Source organism: Mustela erminea, chromosome X (genome assembly GCF_009829155.1).
Source record: "Mustela erminea isolate mMusErm1 chromosome X, mMusErm1.Pri, whole genome shotgun sequence".
Lineage (NCBI taxonomy): Eukaryota > Metazoa > Chordata > Mammalia > Carnivora > Mustelidae > Mustela > Mustela erminea.
In genome coordinates this window covers 120,403,452-120,426,438 of record NC_045635.1, presented here as the reverse complement: position 1 = coordinate 120,426,438, position 22,987 = coordinate 120,403,452, and the positions used below count along the sequence as shown (strand labels likewise).

Genomic DNA, 22,987 nt, shown 5'->3' with positions numbered 1-22,987 from the left:
TTTCTCAAGTGTAATCATACTCAACTATATGTGTTATTTTTTTACCATTTCCATACACAGAATGCAGAAAACATGCATTCAAATCCATTGTTTCACCACTTTCACAACTTTCACTACGTCTACTTCAGGAGGTATAACTGTTTTCCTGTGATTATAGCAATCTGTAGAATAACATTCAGGTGCCAGTTCTTTATGTTCTAAATAAACTGTGATTTGCTGCACACAGAGCTGTTGCTCCTTCAGGTAGACTCCCAGTGCAGCTTTTCTAGTCTTAGTCATGGGTTACAACACAATCACCGACCAAATGAAAATTTAAAATTTCTTTTTCCATAGTATGGATTTTCAGCAATAAATGAAATGAAATGTTATCCAGCATTTCTTCCAGATGTACACATGATAGATATGAAAGGGACTGATTCATATCTTACATACCCGTAAAGCAAATTTTAAAGAAATTTATCTTCATGTTTGATAGATACTTATTCTTCCACTTTGTGTGTCATTGATATCATGTGATCTCCTATGTTCTCTGTCGTATTTTGCCCAACTGGCCTTCTGCTTTTTCACTAGGTATATTTCTCATAATTAACTTTGCAGATTGTTTTTAGGTCATAAGCTATAATTTCTTGTTTTACTTTTCAAAATTCTTTGCTAAAGATTTAATTTTCTGTAAACTATCACTTTCTCCCTTCAAATAACCTTACACAGTTTCCCATATAATAAGTTTATCTGTGTGTGTGTGTGTGTATATATATATATATATATATATATATGACTTTAATACAGAGAATACAGAGAAATATATGTATGTATATTTACATACATATACATACATACATAATATAGAGAAATATATGTATGTATTTCTCTCTATATATAGTTCTTATATATTTCTTTGTAATTATGATTCACATTTCCCTGTTTTGTCCCATATCTAATAATATTTAACTGAATGATAGCCATTGTAATATTTCATTTTTAGTTATTTAGGGATTTTTTTCTTCTTTTACGTAGTGTTGAAATCTGCTTTGGAAAGCAGTTAAGTTACTTGTAGGTAAGCATGATCTTTTCGAGCCTTGTTCTTTTTTTTTTTTAATTATTTATTTATTTGACAGATCACAAGTAGGCAGAGAGGCAGGCAGAGAGAGAGAGAGAGAGGAGGAGGAGGAGGAGGAGGAGGAGGAAGCAGGCTCCCTGCTGAGCAGAGAGCCTGATATGGCGCTTGATCCCAGGACTCTGGGATCATGACCTGAGCTGAAGGCAGAGGCTTTAACCCACTGAGCCACCCAGGTGCCCCTTGAGCCTTGTTCTTAAGAGAAGGGAGTTGAGGGGAATTGGAAGGGGAGGTGAACCATGAGAGACTATGGACTCTGAAAAACAATCTGAGCGTTTTGAAGGGGCGGGGGGGTGGGAGGTTGGGGGAACCAGGTGGTGGGTACGGACTGCATGGAGCATTGGGTGTGGTGCATAAACAATGGATTCTGTTACACTGAAAATAAATAAATAATTAAAAAAAAGAAGGACTTTGCCTATTGCTGGCTTTGGAGATGGAGGGCTAGGAGCATGAGACGAAGAATGTAGGTGACCTCTAAAATACTACGTCCAGAAAAAAACAGAGTCCAAGCCAATATCTTGATTTTCGCCCAGTGAGATTATATGTCTGACTTCTGATTCAGAGAACTATAAGATAATAAATTTCTGTTGTTTTTTGATACAAAAAAAAAAAGAATTGCTAGAAGAGATCTAGAAGGGACTCTCTTCTAGGCTAGATTAGCTCTACTACTAAGGCTGACTATTCCTGGTTCTCTACTACACACCCAGGGTTTGCAAGGAGGTCTCTTCTCTATAAGTGGTAGGAATTAAAATGTTTGGGAGCTTTGTAAGCTCTGAAATTTGTTCAGCTTGTATCTCGCTGGAAGTCGGTTTTTCCTTGGCTCTCAAAGAATTTCACCCTAAATATGCTCAGATTAGTATTCATCCAAATACCTTTCTATCCTCTTTCTTGCATAGCTCCTTAATCTCTGGTATCTGCACAGTTCCAGCCACCCCAGTTTCCTTGAACAACTATATCTGTCTCCTCAACTGCGCAAGGCTTCTAAGTATTTCTTGCTTTCCCATTCCTGTGTAATCGACTAGAAATTGCCTCCAGGTAGAAATTCACGGGAAAGTAGGATTTAACTTGTCTGTTTCCTTTCTTCCAGGGGTCAAACTCCTGTGCTATTGTTTGAAAACAGTTATTTCATATGCTATTTATTCCTATTTCTCTCGTCATTTATACCAGAAACACGATTCCCTTACCGGTTATTCTTTCATGAGAGACACCTGTAGCTGATTTAACAACTTTCTTCAGAGTGTTAATTGCATCGCATTGTACCTACTTTGCCGTGATGAGTATGATGTGGAAAGATGCCCATGTATTCTTTGTGTTTCCTCTGATTTACGTAATAAATTTATCCATATCTTTCTGGACACATTTTTTATGAAATGAGGATATATCTTAATGGATTAATTAAAATGAAAATGGCATATATCGCAGACATTAAAAATAGTATTAAAATGGCATGAATATGTTAATCTATTTATTATGTTCAGTTAGCCACTTATAGTACATCATTAGTTTCTTATTCTTGTTTTGCTATAGGCAAATTGTTTTGTTCCCCCTCCATGGCTTCCTGAAAGATTTTGTCTTTGGTTTTAATTTGAATGTGAATACCTAGGTGAGATTTTCAAAAAATGTGTTCTGCCAGGAATTAGAAAAAGAAGATCAAACTAAACCCAAAGTAAGCAGAAGAAGAAATAAATATCAGGTAAACCATTGGCCAGTCTGAAGGTAGTATATAAAATTTCAATTTTCATGCAACTTTTTCTGTAACTTTGAAAATACATAAAAATAAAAAAAGTGGGTAACCTGTGTGGCTCAGTCACTTAAGCGTCCAACTCTTGATTTCTGCCCAGGTCATAATCTCAGGGTCCTGAGTTCAAGGCCTGCTTCAGGCTCTGCACTCAACGCAAAGTGTGCTTAAGATTCTCTCTCTCTTCCCTCTGCCCCTTCCCTGGTTCCCATGCACCCTCTCCAGCTCTTAATTAATTAATTAATTAATTTAAAGGCAGGGTTTTCCCATGTAAGTCAAAAGGATTCTCCTTTTTGACACTGTACCAATTACTGAAAGAAATCCTTCCTCCATTTTCATTTACTTTACATTTGTGAGTATGGCTGTCTTATACAAGACTTTGTTTCTGCTGTTTCCCAGGGCTTTTAACTGTCCTTTTGTTGTTGTTGTCAAAATAATAAAGTTCCACACATGCACGCACACACACACACACACCCTACATATGTGTGTGCGTGCAGACAGGTTTTTCTTGTTTGCTCTTGATTGTTAGTAAATGATTTTTTTCATTTTATTTTTATATTCGTATTGCATTATGGTCTGAAAACAAGGCCTATAAGATTTATACTTGTTTGAATCCAAGTTTTCTCTTAGTTGAACAAAATGATTCTTTTTTTTAAGTCCTTTTTTTTTGAAGTCCTACATACTTCAATTTTAAAAAGTTTTGACTTATAAAATAAAAATAGGGACGCCTGGGTGGCTCAGTTGGTTAAGCAGCTGCCTTCGGCTCAGGTCATGATCCCAGCATCCTGGGATCGAGTCCGACATCCAGCTCCTTGCTCGGCAGGGAGCCTGCTTCTCCCTCTGCCTCTGCCTGCCACTCTGTCTGCCTGTGCTCTCTCTCTCTCTCTCTGACAAATTAAAATAAATAAATAAATAAATAAATAAATAAATAAATAAATATAAATATAAAATAAAAGTCCCATAGGCATGTGGGGAAAATATATATTCTTGTTTTTAGAAAAATGGCTCTCTTCTTATTTATTAAATCAACCTCATTTACACCTATCTAAATCTTTTATATTATTATTGATTTTGTTCTACTTATTCTTTTTTTAATCTTTCTATTATCAAATAATTTCAAATTCTCAGAAGAGTTGCATGAAGAGCATGGTAAGCTTAATACCCTCTAATAAGGGTATTAATACCTTAATACCCTGGTTCAAATTTTACCAGTTATTCTAATAATGTCCTTATACAAAAAGGTCCAGTTCAGGACTACACTTTGTACTCAGTTGTCCTGTGTTTCCAACCTCCTTCAGTCTGGAAGAGTTCCTCAGTCTCTACTTGACTTACATGACCTTGACATTTATGAAGGTCAGCTATTCTATAGAAGTTTTCCAAAGTTTTGTCTAACATTTCTTCCTACATATAAACAGGTTATGAATTTTTTTCTTTGCTCAAGTATTAAAGAAGTGATGTTGTTTCTGTCCTATTTATTCTGTATTAATGTCTTTCAGGGCAATTGTGTTTTTCATCAAATTCTTGATCCTTAAAGCATTTTACCTTATGGGTTTTGCTCATATATTGTTTCAAGCATAATACTATTTGCTTAAAATTTCATTGTATTTGATATTAATATTGCTTGCCCTACTTTCAGATTTGCATTTGCCTAATATACATTTAATCACTTCTTTATTTTTAATCTTTCTACGTAATTTAATTTCGGTGTTTTCCTTGTGAGCAGTACATTTAATCGCAACTTTTTTTGTAGCAGGTAAACTCTACCCATTCACATTTATTGTAATTACCAATATGTCTGGTCTTATTTCTGAAACTTTATTTTTTAATTTTCTAATTAGCTTTCTGTTATCTTTTTTCTGTCTTTTTCTGAATGCTCCATTTTTTTCCTTTTGCATTCTTTTTCACTTGCTACCAAGTTCAAAGGGGCACTACATAATTCTTATATCCTGTATAATTCTGTATCCTAAACATTAGAAAACACCTACTTAAAAAGAATATTGATATATTAATGTACAAAAACTGAAGAATGACTATGTATCCACAATGCACTGAGTTGAGAGCTTTTGCATATTTTTATTCTCTCCCCACTTCCTATCTTTGGTATCATAGATTTGAAATGTGGGTTCTAAGTTATTATTTTATACAGGTTAACTTATTTTCTCTGCCCAAAAACTACTCTTAACATTTTCATGATAATTCACATTTACATTAGCAAGAATTATTCAGTTTTAACTATGTTTTATTGTCACTATTGCTCCTTGTCTATTTAATCTTCTCCCAACTTGAGTCTTTTTTCTGATTCATTTTTCACTAAGCTGGATTGGTTCCTTAAAATTGTGTTATGTTTTCTAAGCTCTTGCATATCAAAAATGTCTTTTTTCCTTTCTCACATATGAAAGATATATATGAGGATCACACTGTAAAATCAGAGTCCTTTATTCTTATGAATATGTAAATAAAATGCTACTCACATAGCTTCCACTGTTGCAGATTGGATTATCTTATAACGATCTGAGTCACTTTCTTCTTTAATTTACCTATTAATTTTCTCTAGAAGCTTGTAAGATTTTTTTATCCAGGAACTTAATAAATGTCACCAGGAGCCCCAGGGCTACTGTTGTTGTTAATTCTGTCTAGAGGTCAAACGTATGTCCCTCCCCCTAAGGAATGCAGATTCACCAAGACAGTCTAGCCCTCAGCTATAAGCAGGCTCTAGTCAAGACAGACAATCAGCATTAGAGAGGCTCGTCTAGGGCTCTGTAGGCAACTAGTGTGAACCATGAGTCTGAGTTGCAGCAACTGCACTGCTGGAGGGGTTGAGTGGGGACAACGCGGAACCCTGATCTCTAACCCTAAGCCACTGGGACTGCTGGGAAATGAAACAAACCGGAAATACATAAACAGGGACATAAAATATGGATCCGTTTATTGAAACTGGTGTGCAAAAATAACAGTGTAATGACCAGAGTCAGCAGGCAGTGTCACGGAGTCCCAGTGACAGTAAACGAGAAAAAACGTCCTTTCAGGAATGTAAAGGTACCAGTCATAAACAGACATGAATCTGGAAGGGTCAGCCTCAGAAGTCAGGGTCATATGATTTCATCCCTGCCGTTCCTGCAGTTCAGACCTAATCGCTAGGTGTAATCTAGAAGGTATTTTCTATGTTTTTCTTCCTCTCTCCAGAATATATATGATTACAATTTAGGTAAGTCAAGCTGTCCACATACACTTTAGTTTAAGCCTCATTTTTCCACCAACAGTCGCCAAACAAGTGATTTTCAAACAACTTATCAGAGGGAAGCTTAGCCTCCACCCCAGGAAACTCGTGAGTGAACAAAATAGGACTGTTCTCAGAGAGTGGGGCTATGAGACAATAAAATTGTCATCCTCAAGTGACTCTAATTCCTGGTCCTTGGCCTGAACATTAGATATCTTCACTGCCTTGGAGAAGAAGTGACTAGTCATTTCCACTCATATTTAATTGGCCAGATTCCCACCTAGCTGCAAGGGAGAGTGGGAATGCAGTTGCTCCTATAAAAGACAGCAGTAATGCGTAGACAAAGGCAGTTGTCTCCTCAGGCAAGTGCAGAAAAGAATCTGACACTGAGGCTGAAGGTCAGACACGGGACTGGTAGTGAATTCATTAAAGTTATGACTATCAGTGGGATTTCTCTTGGCAACACCAAAATATCAGGTTGTGCTTTCCATTCACACACACACACACACACACACACTCTCACACACACACCTGAAACCCCTATCTGACACAAGAGCAGTATATTCGACCAACAATGGGTCGCCAATGTTGGTCTTTAAACTTGCACATTGGACTGTCATTGACCAAGGCTAACGTCTACAGCTCTCTTAACTTGGTGATGTTAGATATTCAGAATAATAATACTGGGGCCTTGGAAATAATCAAAATGAGTTAAGTGTAGATATTGTTAAGCATCCTTTAGAATCATTGTCTGAAGTTTGTAGCTCATAGTTTTCCTTTAATTAAACTCTGCTTGCTCTATTCGGGTGTTTAAATTACACAGAATATGATGTTCTGTCAGATGCTCTTAAGGTTAATGTAGAATTTCCCTCACTAATTTCCTTCTTTCATTCAACATTTCTGTTCCGCTAACACAATGAGATGCAGTAAAATGAGGTTCCTTTCTTGGTGCTTTCTTAGCAACGTGAAGGGCACAGTGTATGCACTGCATGAAGAGAAACTGAATTGTACAGAAAGTTACTGTGAAGACATCCAGAGCCCTCATTTGTTGTAACCCTTCATGTTTTAGACATTGAAAGAGTTTTCTTGAAAATGTTCAAGGGCTTCCACAAACCTGAAACTCCTCATCCAAAACCTGCTCTCATCTCTGAGCAGGAGGGTAAACAGCAGCCATTCAGCCTGCCTTTGAGGGTCCTTGGTACACTTCACAGTCCCAAAACCAATGACGAAGGCAACCGGACACTGGCTCAGTGGGAAAAGGCGAAATCTAGACCACACAAAATGAGGAATTAAGGGAGGAAAAAGATCTTGTACCAACAGCCACCGAAGAAGCCACAGCCTTCATGCTGAAGTGAGGTATTTTGTCTGTGTGTTAAATTTGAGGGCCCAGGGACACCTGGGTGGCTCAGTTGGTTGGACGACTGCCTTCAGCTCAGGTCATGATCCCGGAAGACCGGAATAGAGTCCCGCATCGGGCTCCCAGCTCCATGGGGAGTCTGCTTCTCCCTCTGACCTTCTCCTCGCTCATGCTCTCTCTCACCTCCTCTCTCTCAAATAAATAAATAAAATCTTTAAAAAAAATTTGAGGGCCCAAATGACTGAGCTTGAACTTCACAGCAATAGTGATGAGAATTTTTGCTAAGCTCCTTTCTACTACTCAGCATAACAAATATTTTATAATCTGATCTCTTTTCCATTTTCCCGCTTTCTATTTCTTATCCTCTCTTCCTCTGTAGCATTTTCCTTTCTGTGATTTTCTGGATTTCCTCCTTTGTGAGTTAGCCTCATCGGTGACCAGAGGCACCAGACATGATTTAGCCTAGTTGGGGGTAATCAAACGAAAGCAGTCACTGAAATTCTTCCCTTCCGTGAAATTCTGCATTACTCTTGGCACACATAATTTGTCTGACTATATGCTTAATGGAAAAACACTGAGGAAGGGTTCACTGGGTCTTCTAGAAATGCTCCAATACTCCATGCCCTGAGACTGGGCCCTCTGGTGCGTCCACTGGCAAGTGAGACTGAAGTGACCCTGATTTCTGAGCTACCACCCTTGCTGGAACAGAGATCTCAATAGACATCCCCATATATGAGCCTGGGATTCTTGGTCCAGATTACAGAGTTCTGCTTATGATGCTAGCTCCCTGAGGGTTGCCTTGGAAAGTCTCTTCCCTCTGGACCTCGGGTTTCTCATGTGAATAAAGGCAGTTGATGAAGAAGGAAGATAAGTTTCAATTACCTTGATGATCAGCATGGATTGGAAATGGTTGCTTGGGTCACTATGTTCAGAAAGATTCTAAGTGTCCTGGTCCAGTAGTGTCACTGCACTCTGTTGTCACTGCGTTATTTCACAATGACTAAGAGCAGTGAGGGAGAGTCCTGGATTTGGAATCAAAATTTCCTGGACCCACTCACCAACTGTGTAACCGTTAGCATTATACTTAAACTGTCTAAGCCTCTGTTCCCCCACCTATAAAATGAAAATAATATTACCTGCCTTACAGAGTACTGTGGAATGCATGAGACAATTCATGTAAAGTTTATAGCACAGTACCTTAGAGCATAAGCCCATAGTGCATATAGCAAATTATCTGCATTGCCCTGAGCTCACTTACAAGCCCATATAAATATATAACAAAATATCTACCATGGGCAGAGGATTGGGGAGTGGTGCTCTACCAGTTAACATTCTGAGACCAAATACTTTCTAAGGTGCCTTCCAGCTCTCAAGTTCTGTTTCTGTGGATTCCAAAACATCACAGATTGAGGTTTAGCTACCTTAGTGGCATGGGAGATGGAATTTAAGAGGGATGTTGACAGCTTTTCTTGATTGGCTACTTCAGTAAAGAAACAGTTAAAACCAGGAAGTAAAAAAAACCAGATTATTATGTTGAACTTGTAGATTAACTTGACACCAAACTGTTGTGTATCAATTGACTTATTATTATTAACTGGTTATATCTTTTTATCTGCCTAATAAATCTAGAATTTTTTGCTGTTTGGGTGCAGATATCACTTCCAATTCAAACAACTCAAACTCACTCTTCTATAGATTCTGGGAAAATCAGGCATTCAAAAAATTTTTGAATGCCTATGTGTCAGGCATCGTCATAACCACTAAAGATACAAAATCATATAAGCCATGACTCTTGGAGCTAAAGACCATAGAATCTGAAAGACAAATTGTACTGGAATGCTTGAAATTTTCCTGCCCTGATTCCATATATTTAATAATTAGCCCTTTATTCTTTATGGTCAGTATTACAGCATTCACAAACATCTAGATCCCCTCACCTTCGCAGCTGGGTGGGAGCATGTGATTAAGTCTAACCAATGAAATATGAGTAGAAATGATTATGTGTCACTTCCCTCCGAAACAGTTAAGATTAGGTGAAAGTCTCAATGTTTTCTCTTTCTTGACATTGGTGCTCTAGAAGCCCCCAGCTGAAATGGTAGCATCACAAGGTAGAGCATCCATGAATCTGTGAACCTACCATACCCCCATCTCACTGTCGATTTGTGTGGGAGAGGTGGAGTGAGAAAAATATAAGGCCTTCTCGTGTTACATCACTGAGATTTTTAACATTCCTACTACAGCATAGTGCATATTACACTATTTTATTTTTTGAAAATATTTTATTTTTTAAAAGATTTTATTTATTTATTTATTTTTCAGAGAGAGAGAGAGAGAGAGAGAGAGAGAGAGAGAGAGATCACAAATAGGCAGAGAGGCAGGCAGAGAGGGAGAAGAAAGCTCCCCACTGAACAGGGAGCCCGATGTGGGACTCAATTCCAGGACCCTGGGATCATGACCTGAGCCAAAGGCAGATGCTTAATCGACTGAGTCACACAGGCTTCCCAAATATTTTATTTTTTAAGCAATCTCTACACCGAACATAGAGGTCAAACTCACAACCCCAAGATCAAGAGTCATATGCTTTACCAACTGTATCAGCCATGCACCCCACTTTTTTTATTTTAAATAAAGGCTTCTAACCACAGACAGAGCATACATTCACCTACGCATATTAACTACCTTCTCTTCTTTTAACCATTATTTGAGGTTGGATTTAAAACATCACTTGTGCAATATGGGGCACAGGCTATAACAGCAAGAAAATTTCAGTCATATCACCAACTATGTCTCCATCCTCTGTATATTTTTTTACACAGCAGTGTTTTATATAATTGCTTAGCTTATTTGTTAATGCCAGTAAATTGGGTGAATTATTTTCAGTATATTTAATACTAAAGTGGGCACATTATGTGTTGTGATAAATAAATCCAATTCTTCCAATTCTTTCCAAAGAAAATGTTATTTTACTGAGTTTTAGACTCAAGAAATAACCTGTGTTGATAATATAGGGCTTCATTATGAGAAGTTGATTCAAGAGTATAACACAATGTCACAAATCCTAGAGAACAATCAAATTGAAGGTCATTTTCTCTATAATATACATGTGTTATTATAAACCACTGCAATTGATTTCCCTTATTAAAATACACAACTACTCTTTCATAATTAGAAAATTTCTGAGTGCAGACAGTCCCCAAATTACAGTGGTTCAATTTTGGCTAGCAATATGCAGTCTGATCCTGTCTTGTGAAGTTGTGCAGTGGCAGCAAACTGCAGCTTTCAATCAGCCACACAGTCACAAGGGTCAACAACTGAAACACTTAAAACCCTCTGCACCCACACAGCCCTTCTGCTTTTCATTTTCAGTACAATATTCAATCAATTACATGAGCTAGAAAATACTGTGTTATCAAATAGGCTTTGTGTTAGATAATTTTGCCCCACCATGGGCTCACGTATGTGTTCTGACCACATTTAAGGTAGGCTAGACTAAGCTATGATGTTTGGTAGGTTAGGTGTATTAAATGCATTATTGACCTCATATTTTTAACTTAGAGTACACTTATTGAGACACTGTAAGCCGAGAAAGATCTGTATTCAAGATCTTTGACTAGTCTTTTTTTTTTTATTATTTCTTTTCAGTGTTCGAGAATTCATTGTTTATGCACCACACCCAGTGCTCCATGCAATATGTGCCCTCCTTAATACCCACCACCAGGCTCACCCAACACCCCGCCCCCCCCCCGAAAACCCACAGTTTGTTTCTCAGAGTCCACAGTCTCTCACGGGTTATCTCCCCCTCCAATTTTCCCCAACTCCCTTCTCCTCTCCATCTCCCAATATCTTCCATGTTATTCCTCATTCTCCACAAATAAGTGAAACCATATGATAATTGACTCTCTCTGCTTGACTTATTTCACTCAGTATAATCTCTTCCAGTCCAACAAAAGTTGGGTATGCATCCTTTCTGATGGCTAAATAATATTCCATTGTATATATGGACCATATCTTCTTTGTCCATTCGTCTGTTGAAGGGCATCTTGGTTCTTTCCACAGTTTGGTGACTGTGGCCATTGCTGCTATGAAAATTGGAGTATAGATGGCCCTTCTTTTCTCTACATCAGTGTCTTTGGGGTAAATACCCAGTAGTGCAACTGCTGGGTCATAGGAAAGCTCTATTTTTAATTTTTCAAGGAATCTCCACATTGTTTTCCAAAGTGGCTGCACCAACTTGCATTCTCACCAACAGTGTAAGAGGGTTCCCCTTTCTCCACATCCTCTCCAACACTGTCCTGTCTTGTTGATTTTGGCCATTCTAACTGGTATATGGTGGTATCTCAGTGGTTTTGATTAGAATCTCCCTGATGGCTAATGATGATGAACATTCTTTTACTACTCTTTAGCAAAGAAAGAGACATAAATGTATGGTACATAAATAATTGGTAATGTTAATTACCAATTTGTTAATGTTAATGTAAATAATTGGTCAATGTTAGATGAAGTTAGAGATATCCAGCATTTCTATATAGTAATAAGTGATATAATAAATTTTAAAATACATTTACATGTTCATGTTGATTTCGCATGTATTTATAATTGAAAAACGACTGAAAGAGGAATTTCTTTTCCTTTTATTATTATCTGTTTTAAGTTATCAGGTGGGAGATATAGCTACATGAACTCAAACCCCAGGTGGAAATGGAAACATTCAATAAAATACTGGCAATGTTTGCTCCTCCATACCACCAAATGACTGTTTGGAGACATCTGTGTAATTTATAACATTCTAAACCTTCACATTTGATGCTGGAAACTTAAAAACTAGTTATGTATACATGAAGGGAAACCAGAAAACAATCCAAAGCCAAGCTCATACCTTTATTAAAGCCTTATTGCTTACAGCTCTCTCTACATGAGGAATGTATGAGCTCCTTGAATTTTTCCCAGTGTCTGTATCTACCCTCAGCTCATCCCCATCTCACCAAAGCATTCTTTGCCCTGGATCCAGAAATCTCCAACCCTTCGATGGTCCTCCATTAAAAATAGGTGTAATGTCCAAGCTCCTAATCATGGTATTCAAGTTCCTCCGGCTACCTCTCCAGACTCAGCTCTTCTCCTGCTCCCAAAAAAATACTCCACGTGAGGCTTATCAATGTGTGATCCACAGATTTATGTCATCACCTCAGGGAAGCCTTCTCCAAATCCCCAAATAGGATTGGAGGCCCCTATGTGGTGTTCATTCCCTTTCCAGCACTTAGTGCAGAATAATTGTCTTTCTCCTTTTCTGTTTTCTCCATAAAGGCTGAGAGCTGTTTGAGAGCAGGAACACTTGTCTCTTCTCTGCTTCTCCTCCAGTTTCTAGCAGTGATTCTGGGTGTGATGGAATGAGAAGGTAAGATGGAATTATGACTTCCTTACCATTTGGTAGCTACAGAGATAAAACACACAGCCAATAGTGTGCTGAAACCAGGTCACACCAGCTTGTGAGAGCCAACTGTGTACAATTCTTCCCAACTCTTCAGATAGTGACATCAGTTTGGTGGTTTGAAATTAGCTACGGTAGCTAAAAATGCCACAAAAAATTGCTAAATGGTACAAATCATATTTATTTTTTCTTCTTGACATGTGGTTATTTCCATTCACCATCACATCACTGCAAAACGTTTACGTCTACTTTGGTAAAGTAGCAAATGGTTCAAATATACCACAAATTCAAGCAAGTTAGATAATCACACATCAGGATGTGAAAAACAAAAATAACTCTTTTGTCATTTAAAATTTGATACTTCCCCAGACAGAGCTTCACGATTGGTTTCAGGATTTGTAGCTTTCTTCAGTAATGATTGCCTAAAAATCCGAGTAATTGATATTCTGTGCATAGTTACTATGTCAATTTTGTTAATTTAGTCATCTTAATAACTGTATCAGATTAGTTGTGCAGAAATTCCATCAATATTAGTGTGGGTTTTTTGGTGAGCAGTAACATTTGTGACAAACGGGAAAATACATTTATTTAGTTCTAACAGAAAGCAATGAGTCTATACCCAACCAGCTATTTCTGAAACATCCTCCAAATAGAAGTTTCAGGCTAATAGGCCTTCTACCAGATAGAAGGTTATTGCCCAATTTTTTATTTAAATTTCAGCTAGTTAATATACAGTACAATATTAGTTTCAGGTGTAGAACCAGATAAAAGTTTGCACAGATCTTAAAGTACCCATTTGTCCCGTTGTGCTGCTATGAAAATACCAGATGGGTACTTCTCTGATCAGGAATTTTAATGGGAATGGTTCTCTCCCTACAACTTATAAATAGATCCAGAAAAGAATTCAGGTAAAAAGCATGATCTCAGACTATGGAATATATTAGAAATGTCCTAGAGAACCTTAACAGCTAACTGTTCCCCAAAATCACTGGTTCTGGCTAGCCTAGGTGCATCAGAATCATCTGGGCAGCTGGTTACAAATACATAACCCTGTACCCCAAAACAAGAGGGTCTGTGGTGAGCTCGGGGAATCTGTATTTTTTTAGAAGCTCCCCAGATAATTCCAGTCTATTGATTATACTTTTTAACACTAATTCCCTTCCTGAAAGTATTTTGTTTTAGTTTACAAGTTTGTCTTCCTTTGACTTTAAAACATATGCTCTCAGATTTGAGTAATGACCATGAAGAGAAGCCATAATTCATCAGTAATATCAACAAATGGCCAAAAAAGTTTTTTTAATATAAAATGCAAGGTACTGTGCTTACACATGAAAAATGACTAGGGAAATTCAAGAAATCATCTCAGAAATTTAGCTTCCCTTCCCCTTGGAGTATTTTCTGTGATGACCCATTCACATAATAGAAGGACGGGTGCTCTAATCATTTATTTTATCGATAATTTTTCCAATTCTTCTTTTTGAATATGTACAGCTATTCTTAAATTGAAATAACAAAATCAGAGGTATGGACTTCCTATAACTCTTCTGTGCAAATCTCCGCTTATTGCCACATGATAGCACCACTCCTTAATGATTTCAAAGCCGACTGCAAATTTGGAATTTGTTGGCAGAATGGCAACTTAGTGTGTCAAAAAATATACTATTGCTTTCTTTTGTTTTCATTTTTTAAGAGAGATAGTAGGGGGTGTGTGGGGGTGCAGGGGGAAGAAGGGCAGAAGGAGAGGGAGAGAGAATCCTAAGGAGGCGTCACACCGAGCATTGAGCCCAACATGGGGCTCAATCTCACAACCCTGAGATCATGACCTGAGCCAAAATCAAGAGCCAAACGCTTAACTGACTGAGCCACCTGGGCACTCCTACCATAGCTTTTCTGAGCAGGTTTTACTCAACTCAATTGACTTTGCCTTTGCATTCATCTCAAGAATTACATGTGGATTTTAAATGTATTAGCTGGACTACACAGGAGCTATGAGTTAATGCTTTGCTTTACTTTAGAATGTATCATTCTCTTAGAACACAAACACTTAGAAACAGAGGGTTTCTTTAGCACCCATAGTGCATAACCATTCTCACTTTTGTATCTGGTTACATATTTTCTTTGAAAATGAGGTTTCTCTGTTCTATAGCCATAGATTTTTTACCCTACCCTGTTGTTGAATGCCTTCAAATATCATTATAAGTACTTTTACTGTGGGCTGGGGTTTTTTTAGGTTTGTTTTTTGTTTTGGTGGGTTTGTTTGAGTTTGTTGTTTGTTGTTTGTTGTGTTTGTTTGCTTTTGGATCTGCATCACTGACTTTGTCACCTTGGTTCTATGGTTCTAATGTCTTATCCAGAGCCACCCATCTAATTACTTTTTCAAAACATTCATAAGACAACATGACTATAACTATACAGCTTTATAAAGTATAAAAATACATTATAGTATTTTCTCTGGCCTTTCTAAGTGTTACCATTAATTCAAATTAAAGTGCTATGTCAATGTGCTTCCTACCATGCACAGAAATGTAGACATCTTATATTAGCAGTAGATATAATTTGATATGATAATAATAAGGATAAGAGTAGATTATGTTATCTTTATTTTCACAAAAACTCAAGTCCAAGTTTAAAATAATCAGAATATTATAAATATTTTAGAACTTAAAATAAGACCTATGAACTAGATATTAGTCCTATAAATAAATATACTATGGTAGGGTAGAAAGAGCCTTGTGACAAAAGTCAAGAGCCTTGAGTTCTAATTTAGGCTAAGCTTCTGTTGAGCTGTATGATTTTGGAAAAATTGTTTAATTTCTTTGGGCATCAGTTTTCTTATTCATGATATAAGGATATTAAATTGGATGATCTCTTCAGTCTTATAGAACACTAGTGATTTGGATGGTGGAAAGTAAAATCACTTAACATTAGTAAACTATAATGGTTGGAAGCCATTTCAGCATGATAGTTTGAGGCCACAGAGGGCTGGAAACATGAGAGCAAATGTTTTGAAAGATTTTATTCAAGAACAAGCTCGAAATAGTTGTTGATCATGACACTGTACATTTATCTATATCCCAGAATTACAGCTAGCAAGGTCCTTAGGATAAGAGCAAACATATCTAGAAAGAAACCCATAAAGCAGAGATAGTGGAAAAAATGCTTTTAAGTTGATTAGACACAAAAATAGTACTGCGACCCAATTTGGATTCAGTTTACAAAAATAATTGTAATGCCATTCAATCTAAAGTGGTTGTTCCTCCCGGGCAAAGGCAAAAGTTGAAAAAAATTGACGAAATTTAAAAATAGGTCAAGAACTACCAAATGTATGGTTCCCATCCCAGACTGTGAAAGTGTGAAAAATGAATCGGAATACAGATACAGAAAATGCATATATAATTTGAAGAAGAGACTCAGCTGAGAAACATGAGGTGCAGATTTAGAATCTAGCTCATCTTTGAGATTTAAATACTCATGATGGATTTCCACTAGCTGGAAATAATAGAATGGAGAAGTATTTAATAAAAAGAGCCCTTTCAGAAAAATAAATACTTAAGCAGTGCTACAGAATGACTTCATCTCAGTGCAAACACATATAAATTTCATCAGTTCATAGATGAAATATGAACTTCATAGATGGATCATCTTTCTGTTGGGTGGGAGGGGTCAAGGAGGGAGTGACATAATTCAGTCAAAAAGTAAATGGCCAGGCTTAAGACCTACATAGATCCTTTCAATTACAATATATACCCTTATTTCAGGAAATGTTAAATTGTGAATCTTAAAAATACAGTGATTGGTCCACTTTTCCTCTCTCCTTCTTTCCCAGCTCCTTTATTCTATTCAATGCCTTCATCCTTTTCTAACTATTTTTGGCGAGATAGGAGTCACCACTGACCCCTTAGGAATGATCAATCCCCAACCTTTCTTAGTCTAAATAACATTTATCTTTGAACCACATCCCTTAAATTATTTCCATAGCCCCTTTTAGCTTCTCTCTTTCATAATGTATAGTGGATTATGACTGAAAACCTAACTCTGCCACTAAATAGTTAGATGACCCTGAGAAATAATTTTCCTTTGGTCCACAAGTCCCTCATCTATAAAATGAACATCCACAAAGTCCAATTTCAGTCCACACTTTGCTGGATTATATTTGTATCTTCTCATGCAGATATCACTTGTATGCTTTGTTAACTGTCTTTATACTTCTCCAGTCCTTTTTGGGATTCAGTATGCATTTATTCATGGCCAGCATCCCAAAAGAAGCATAGTAGTCTAAATAAGAAATTAACACAATCCAGGTATTCAAATCATACATTATTTAAACATTTGCTCATTGAACGAATATTACTAAGACCCTACTAAGAGCCATTAGGTTAGAGAGCTCCAAGTACAATGAAGAAACAAATAAGAAAACAAAATTACAGTATGACAAGGGCTATGATGAGGATACAGGCCTTAAAGAACAGAAAAAGAGCAAAAGTTGGGAGGTTTTCTAATTAGACAAAATTCAGGAGAGTTTTTTTAAATATACCACTAGCTTATAAATTTTTTTCAAAAATTTATAGCCAAAATGGTGAAGAGGTAGCTTTTACTTTACAGACATTTAAATGGAAATACATATAGAGTAAGGCTAATGTGAATATTCAGCAGGCTCACTGGAGTCAATAAATCATGTTTCTTTGAAAGTATCAACCATAAACAAACTAGAAGGTACTAACCAGAAGCTATGACAAGAAGAGAGAAAAGAGAGTATGACTGCACTATCACGGAACCACCCTGAATATGCACTTTGAAAGGTCCGCTAAGGATGCATTCATTAAAACCACAAAGAGAACCATACATTATGTTTGCTGGATTTGAGTACCTTGCCTTTTTGTATGATTAATTGTTCCTCTCAACTTCAAATCTGAAAATATGGAAGGAAAATATAGGGTGCCTATAAAAAAGAAGGACTGTGGGGAATTTCTATAGGTCTTCCCCAACCTCATTTTTAATAACAAATAAGCATTCTGGCATGGAAACTTCTGGAAAGGCAGAGGGAACTTGGGCTGGGTCGCCTGGATAAGTTGTCTACAGTGATTACATTGCTTGAGCAAATGTTCACCTCCCGATTTTACTTTCCATTCAATTTCATAGTCCAAAGATACAACCCCTACTGGGTTCTCATGGGAAAGTTAAATGCAGTATTAAAAAAATTATCCAGGTGATTCCAGACCATAGCTCCTACCTGGGACATCTTTGAAGAAAAGGTAGTTTCCTTTATTTTTGTTAAAGTATAGTTTTTATATGTGGCAGATGCCTCTGATTCTCCATGTCACACGTTCAGAACACATCTGATTTCACCTGCATTGGCAGTGGAAACTTTCATGTGAACCCAGAGTCATCTCATACTAGCAACATCCTACCTCAAGAGCTTGCCATGTTGTCTTTCTGCTTTCTTCCCAGGGCCTTCCCCAGTGGTAAGGAGATAAGCATATTCTTTCCGCATATAAGAGATGAGAGATTATTATTCCCAAGTACAATACTTAACCTGTGAGAGACAAAAACCAATAAATATGTTATCTTGCCTCTGTTAGGTGGACAATTCTGAAAGGAATTCTGTGCACTTTCCAGGAGACCCCAACACAATTGAGCCCCTCTTGCCAACAGTGATAGTTAGGGTTAGGATTTAGGAAGCATATTGGGTTTTCCTCCTAACCTGACTTCCTCTCTCTGCCCCCTTACTCCTGGTCCTGGAACTAACTGCCAAATAAACTACCTATACTTGGATCTCTGTCTTCAGCTCTACATTCAGGAGAACCTAAAATAAGATAGTGTGGTAGAGAAATTGTTCTGTGTTCATCATAGTTTCCCCTTCCTGAGTGCAAATGAAAACAGCACTCACTAGCCTCCTTGAAGTAATGCTAGGGTCCCTATGACACAATTCTGAACTGTAGCATGTCAACAGAAGTGACTTAACCTGTTAAAAACATCCTGCACAGTACTCCAATCCACTGTGCCCCTGTCTTGGAAACCTTAGGGACTACTTGTTCCAAATGGCATAGTCACAATATGAAGGACAGCCATCTGACCTGCGTAGTCCTTTGCCTAAATGAGAGACTTTTATTATCACAAATTGCTGATATTCCATGTTAATTTGTTACTGAACAAAATGATCTGCATGTTTAAACTTTAGAACCAGGCACAGCAGACACTCAAACCATGTTAGTTTAGTTGAAAGTATGAAGAGAAAATAAATAAATGAAACCTACCCTGTATCTATCTATCCAGCTATCTATACATACATAGTTTCATTTTGTGTGTGTGTGTGTATATATATATATATATATATACACATCCATAATAGTTTCTATGTGTATATATAAGCATATATGTATCTATATATAGTATCTATGTAAGTATACATGTAATGTAATAATATGTGTGTATATGTAATATTATCATTCTGTTGCTAACAACCTGTAAGCAGGGAGAAGGTCTCAAAAATTTTATCCTTAACATAGAATGTTCTCAGTAGTTTCTTGAAGACTGATGAGTAATTTCAGCACTCAAAACACCTCTCTGAAGAGAACCATATTATTCCTCTTAAAAAAAAAAAAGCTGTTGGTTCAAATAAATATATATTTTAAGAAACCAAATAAATGTGGGGTATTTTGAGGGTATGGGAACAACCAGTTTGACAAAAAAAAAGACTAGTCAATTCTATTAAACAACCTAAGGGGTTTCTGTTTGTTTTGTTTTGTTTTAACAAACGATCCTAATTTGATCTAATCAACCAATTATTTTGGTACTGTCTGGAGAGAGTAAAATAGAATTCTGCTAGATTTCTAGTTTTTTTTAAATTTTTTCAATACTTCTGAAGTTTTGACTTGCATGTAATCAATGCATTATGAAGAAGTTTCCTTTTTTTAAAGATTTATTTATTAGGACACCTGGGTGGCTCAGTTGGTTAAATATTTGTTTATTTATTTGAGAGAGAATGAGAGAGAGAGAGAGAGAGAGAGAGAACAAGCATGGGGAGGGGAAGAGGGGGGGAGGGGGGGAAGCAGACAGGACCCCGAGATCACGACCTGACCCAAAATCAAGAGTCAGACGCTTAACCAACTAAGTCATACAGGCACCCCCGAAGAATTTTTCAGTAAGTCACTCAAATCTTAATTATCGAATCTTAAGATAACTTAAAGAATTGTGGACTTAACTCCCGTTTTGTGCTATCTGTGCATAAAAGGTTTGGCACAACTATTCAAAATGTTAATGAAAAATGTTGAAGGATAGTAAACTGCTTAGAGAAACAAATGCTTCCAAGGACATTAGCAAAATCAACTTGAATACAAACAATGAGTCAGTTACAAATCATCCTTATCTATTAATTAAAATAAAGCTCATTAAACATTCTATTAGACTATACTTTACTGATATTATTGAAATTAGTTTAGAGCAATAAAATTTATATAGATAAAGTGAATTCTAAATACTGAAGGCATTTCATCAATTCAGACTGGCCATCTCTCTAATGAGTCTGATGTCTGACTTAACAGTGCTTTACAATGTCTGAAGAAAGGTAATTTTGAGGAAATAATGTGTTCTTTATTGATTTTGTGCACTGCACGTTTTTATCTTCAGCATACTTGGGCCTTATCTATATAGATATGTGTATACATTTAGTTTTATTGAAATACTCGGAAGTTTCTACTTAACCTACTTCTAATTTAGTCTACACGTCTATACCAAAAGGACAAATCTTTGACTATTTGTCCTTTTGTTCAGGATCATTTTTATTAGTGAGTAGTAACTGATTTCCATGAAAGCTTCCCTTTTCTTGATCACTTGCAAATATCTCTGTCTCTCCTAGTTAGACACAAGAGACAAGGACAGTTAGGGTATGTGGTTATTCTAAAATAAGGTAGACACTGTTACACATTAGAGAACTCTCTATAGTTAGCCTTTCTAATACCCTAAGAGGTTCAGTCCTGTTCATATTTGCACAGGGATTCACATGAAAAGCATTATTGGAGACCAACATGGACTTGTTTTGAACATCGGTATCAGTATCGAGTCATATCAGTACCGTGTGTGGATGGTAGAAGACCTATAGCCAACATCTGCTCTCCAATTTGATCTTGGAGGTTTTCTGGCACATTGAACATGACATTTATTTAAGTGTTAGATTTATATTATGCTTTCCTGACCAAAAGCTCAAAGAACCAAGTTTAGTGGCATGATTTGACGCTAGACATCTGGTCTCAGTATAATCATGATGACACGTTCCAGAAGCTATCAAATTGGAATTCCTGCCTTTGTGGCTAAGGGTGCTAACACTGAAAAGTCTAAGAATTTTAAAGGGGTTCAGCTTCATAAATTAATCAACATAATACAACTTGACAAAAGATAAACATTAAAAGGCTAGAACTCTGTGTTTTTTTGCTGCTTGGCTTAGCTTCTTTGTCATTAGGCATTTTGCTCAGGTAAGCATATCTGAAAAGGGCTTACTCTCCAAAGAAAAACAATCTTGTGTGGACTCCAGCAAAAACAAGCCAGAAGTAAAATGAATTATATGCTAGGGCATATAAATTTACAGTAAGTCATGTAAATTAGAAGGTGATGCACCTGTGAGCCAGTGATGAACCTATAATAAAATCTTCTCAGGGACAGCAAGATAGTGAAGATTGGGAAGAGATGGATTACATAATGAAATTTTGGTTGCCCCCAAATAAATGTGCTGTAGAATTTTCAGCTACTATACAGTTATGAAGTCGTAGACTGCATACCATGTGGTCTCAACTGTCATAATTTAGGTCCAGAAAGTACTCTACAAAATAATAAGCCAAAATCCACCAATATAACTGTAGCTTAAAAAAACACTTTTGTAAGAGATGCTTTGAAAAGTTGGCAAAAATGCATGCCGGTTTAAGAAGGACAAAGCTATAGAGTGAAATGTACATTTGTGGAAGGATTCCAGAACATTGACTGATTTGGGAAGCACACAGCTCTTAAAGCACAGAACCTCAAAAATGCAAAAAGAGAAATGCATTCGCCAGGACCATTCTGAAATGGTAAGTAGGTTAAGGGGGAAAGGATGCGGCACTGCACATTTCCTTCCTAGAGTGAATGCCTTCAACAACATTTTGTCAGTTTTGTGAATGCCTTCAACAACATTATGTCAGTTTTGTTAAGAGTGCGGACTCTGGATCTGAAGGGGCACGTGCACCCGAATGTTTATAGCGCAATGTCCACAATAGCCAAACTATGGAAAGAACCCAGATGTCCATCAACAGATGAATGGATAAAGAAGATGTGGTATAGATATACAATGGAGTACTTTGCAGCCATCAAAAGAAATGAAATCTTGCCATTTGCAATGACGTGGATGGAACTAGAGGGTATTATGCTGAGCAGAATAAGTCAATCAGAGAAAGACAATTATCATATGATCTCCCTGATATGAGGAAATGGAGATGCAACATGGGGGGCTTGGGGGGTAGGAAAAGAATAAATGAAACAAGAGGGGATCAGGAGGGAGACAAACCATAAGAGACTCTTAATCTCACAAAAACAAACTGAGGGTTGCTGGTGGAGGGGGGTAGGGAGAGGGTGGTGGGGTTATGGACATTGGGGAGGGTATGTGCTATGGTAAGTGCTGTGAAGTGTGTAAACCTGGTGATTCACAGACCTGTACCCCTGGGGCTAATAATACATTATATGTTTATAAAAATTTTTTTAGAAAAAAGAGTGCAGACTCTGGAGTCAGAATGCCAGGGTTTCAAGCTGTGACTTACTAGGTGTTTGTAATGTCAGGATGATACCAGCTCTCCATCACTGGACTGTCACAAGAATTAATTTAAATTCTGTACATAGAGTACTTAACACTTTCTGCCACATGCTTAGCCCTCAGTCCATGGCAGGTGTACTGTGATTACTACTATCATGAGTTTTATTACCACTGGAATGAGAGCCCTAGCAGTTGAAACACTTATAAAATTCATTCAACTTTTTTTTTTTTTTTTTTTTTTTTTTTTTGTCATGTACATCTGCACTGGGTGCGGTTGTATACAGTAGGGATTTGGCAGCAGAAAAAAAAAAAAGACAAAATTCCTGCCTTAAAAAAGCTTGCATTGACCAAATGAGGAACATCA

General features: G+C 37.0%; 1 long non-coding RNA gene across 1 annotated transcript in view; it reads left to right on the top strand.

The window, feature by feature from the left end:
• Positions 1-22,987, top strand: part of LOC116583151 — an 82,050-nt gene that overhangs the window by 5,878 nt on the left and 53,185 nt on the right. Inside the window, exon 2 of the long non-coding RNA XR_004282631.1 lies at positions 12,728-12,818. This is a non-coding gene — a long non-coding RNA (uncharacterized LOC116583151). The remainder of the gene's footprint in view (positions 1-12,727; positions 12,819-22,987) is intronic.